The sequence below is a fragment of the Arachis ipaensis genome, chromosome B04, assembly GCF_000816755.2.
Source record: "Arachis ipaensis cultivar K30076 chromosome B04, Araip1.1, whole genome shotgun sequence".
In the NCBI taxonomy this organism is placed as follows: domain Eukaryota; kingdom Viridiplantae; phylum Streptophyta; class Magnoliopsida; order Fabales; family Fabaceae; genus Arachis; species Arachis ipaensis.
The window spans coordinates 8,074,475-8,078,537 of NC_029788.2; positions in this window are offsets into that span (position 1 = coordinate 8,074,475).

A 4,063-nucleotide genomic window follows, 5' to 3' on the forward strand; every position below is an offset into this window, starting at 1 on the left:
AATCTGCCATCTTTATTAAATTTTAGTAAATAATTTATTATTTGGTAATGGTGGGAATAATAGGTTTTCATAAATATTCGTATGTCGACATTATTCTGACCTTTTTTTGGGTCAACAGTCTCACTTAGTTATTATTGATATATTTTTAGCTTTATTTTTTATAAATTTAATACCTTTTTTTGGCACTATTTAGTATTGCAGAAAAAATAACTTTGCTCTACTTTAGTAACTTTTTTTGTGGGTCAATGAATACAAGGGAAAACAATTAGCTATGAACTATTTTTCATACCTTAACTAAAATGCATGTAGTTATTCTTTTTTTTTTTTTCTTGTGTAAAAGGAGGGTCAAGGACCCAACAACAGAAGAAACACTCAAATGGTACCTTTTAGCCAAAGGCAACCATGAAAATCAGAAAATAGAAAGTGAATAGAATCAGGTGGTGGTGCATAAAAAATATGCAGTTCGTTGGGGAGCTCTTAGCCCTTCTTGGCTAGGCAATCAGCAACAGTGTTTGCTTCTCTAAAAATGTGATTCCACTTTTAATAGAGGGGATTCGTCCTGCAAGGATATTGATATCTTTGATCAAAGTCGTGCAAGGATGAGAATCAAGACATCCGTTTCTGACAAAATTAAGAGCCATCTTAGAGTCTAATTTGATGATGACATGATGAATATCATTTGCCATTGCTATTTGAAGGCCTTTGATGACGGCCCATAATTCTGCAAGCATTATGGAGCAGCTGCCAAGGTTGCATGAAAAGCCTTTTAAGAATCTACCCCACTAGTCTCTAAAAACCCACCACAAGCGGCGTTATTATTGTGCGAGTAAAACGAGCCATCAACATTGATTTTTATAATACTCTCTGGTGGTGGTATCCACCGGATGAAGTGATCTGACCTATTGGGCTGCTCCTTGATAAGATTCTTTTCAAGCAATTTAATACTTCAGTTGTCCGTTTGCGAATAGAAATAGCAACCACACCTGGAGCAGAGATTTTTCATTGGAAAACCAGCTTATTTCTATCATACCATAGGGCTGATATTCCCATTCCAAAAGTGCATGGCCAGTTACCTCTTTGAATCAGATTAAGCAAAATCCACTCCCGCAAATCTGTGGTGAAAAACTCACCCAAACAATTTTGAAGAACTAGGGAAGACCATAAATTTCTAGCAAATTGGCAGTCCCGAAGGACGTGAATAGTAGTTTCCTCCTCAGCATTACATCTCGGACAGTTAGCAATGTTTGTCATGTGTCTTCTGGCTCTTGTAGCATTAGTAAGAATAGCCTCGTTAGTTACTAACCAGAGAAGGTACCGGATCCTTTCAGGACCATTCCACTTCCAAACCTTCTTAAAGACCTAGACCGGCATTGAAGGATTACGGTCCAAGGAGTTATAGGCTGATCTGAGGTTGAAGGTTCCATCACTTGAGAGGTTCTAAGCCAATTGGTCATCATCTTTCCATGGTGAGGGAGGTGCCATCGCGATGATTTTTCCCATTAACTCCTCTGGTAACTAAGTCCTTAGCTTATTTGCATCCCAGTCAGGGGCGGAGCTAGACTAACTGTTTAGGGGGGGCGGTGTTTAATAATTTACTAAAAATATTTTATATTACTATTTCTATTGATAAAATAAAAAAAATTAAGGGTAATACTTTTTGTCCCTGAAGTTTACTAAAAGTTTCAAAATTACCCCTAAGTTTCAATTTGTTTCAATTTTATCCCAAAAGTTTTCGATTTGCATCAATTTTATCCTTTAAGTTGACGCCGTTTAAATTACTCACGGACGTTAGTGATATGGCAAAGTATAGTGTGTGATGTGGCAAGAAATGTGAAACCCCCAAAATACCCATGGCTGAGTAACCCAAGTAAACCAATTGGCATCCTTTTTCAAACATAACCTGTTTGTCTTCCCTTTGCCAGTAAGGAACATCGCCAGAGAAACAGAGTCACAGAAGGAATCTTGGTGGGTGGTCAGACGTCGCACCGTCAACTACTGTCCGCCACAGCGACATGCAGGACGGCGCATGTTGTGACGCCGTCGAGACTGAGGGAGGAGTTTGGGATACCATTCAGTCATCAACCATTCAAACTTGGATAGCGCCATTCTGATTAAGGTTTCTGATGAGGTAGGCCATTATAGTCAATTTTGCTACTGCATGTCTGCATGGTTAGGATTTAGGATTTTTTTTTATCACTGTTGATTGCTGTTAGGGTTCTATTGCATTGAGGGATTGAGGGATTTCTGTTCTGTTTTAGTGAAAAATATAACTTTGAGGTGGTCTATATTTTTTAATGATTAGTTACTCTGTTCTTTGGTCTGAACATCTTTTTATAACGGCAGGATGGATGATTTCAGTGTTAGAGTTCATCACAGGGGTAGGTTTTGTAGTGATAAGGGTAAAACTGAGTATATCGATGGTGAGGTGACAACGGTTGATTGGTGTGACAGAGATAGATGGAGTGTTATAGAGGCTTATGATGTGGTTGAAAAACTTGGGTACATTGCTGAGAACATTGGGGTACTGTGGTATAAAGATACTGAATTAGGATTAGAAGGGTTGAAGTTGTTGAAAGGTGATGAAGAAGCAATGGAAATGGCAAATATAGGAGTTGAAAAAAAGGTAGTTGATTTGTATGTGGTGCATAAGGCCTCAATCTCTGATGATTTTTGTTACGACATTGGTTATTTAGATGTTGCGGGTGGCAGCAAAGTTGTTGAGGAGGAGTGTGTGGATGCTGATAGTGGGCCAAGTGATATTAGACAGGCCCAAAATATTCAAGCAGAAGCCCAAGGTGGAGGGGTGGATATGGAGGCCCAAATGCAGGGATTAGTTGATGCCCATTTATTTGCTGAAGAAGTGCTACAGAATGTTGGTGATGGGGACAATAGTGAAGAAGAGGATGACACTGATGACCCAGATTATGAGGCTGATTCTGATCTGCATTTTAGTGATAGTGAAGATGATTATTGTGGTGATGATGGGCTATTTGATGTTGATATAACTCTTGGGGAGATGCACCAAGATATAAGAAAGTCTAAGAAAATTAAGAGTGCTGTCGAGAAGTTAAAGAAAACTCAAAAGGTGGCTGCTAGGAAGAGAAAGAGCTCTCGTTTAAGCGATAATGAAGGATTGAACAGTGATGAATTAGAGGAGGTATCGAGTGAGGATGATGAAGCCAGCAAGAAGAAATTTCCCGTTCACAAGGAGTTGAAGGATATGAGTAAGTATAAGTGGGAGGCTGGAACTCTTTATGCAACAAGAGAGGAGTTCAAGGAAGCTGTGACATCATATGCTGTTCATACTGGGAGAAACATAAAATTTTCAGTGGTGGACAATGTCCGGGTGAGGGCTAAGTGTGGAGATGGTTGTGAATGGTTTGCATATGCGGTAAAGATGGCCAATGAAGATAGTTGGCAGCTAAGAACAATTAATGATCATCATTCTTGTAACACTGTATTTCACATAAAAGTGATGAAGTCGAAGTGGCTGGCGAAGGTCTTCAGGAGAAAAGTAGAAGAGAATCCAAAGTTGAAGCTGGGCAACATACAAAGTAGGACTCTTAGGAAGTGGAATGTGCAGATTTCAAGAGCAAAGGCATTTCGGACCAAGCAGATTGCACTGGTTGACATCAATGGAACTTTTAGGAGCCCAAACTGAGCAACCCGATACATCAGTCGACCTAAGTCCACGATTTCATAGGATTTATATTTGCTTAAAGGCTTGCAAGGAGAGTTTTATGAAGTGTAGGCCTATGATAGGGCTTGATGGTTGCTTTTTGAAGACACCATATGGAGGATGGCTATTGGTTGTTATGGGGTGGGATCCGAATGACCAGATGCTACCTATAGCATATGCGGTCGTGGAGGCTGAGACAAAAGATTCATGGACGTGGTTCCTCTTAAACCTAATTGATGATATAGGAGCAAATAAAAAGGATAAATAAAAAGGATTAACTAACATTATATTTTTTTATTGTGGATAAATAAAAAGGATTAACTAACATTATATTTTTTTATTGATGAATGTTACATTATCAGCAAATATTATCGTTATTTTTTA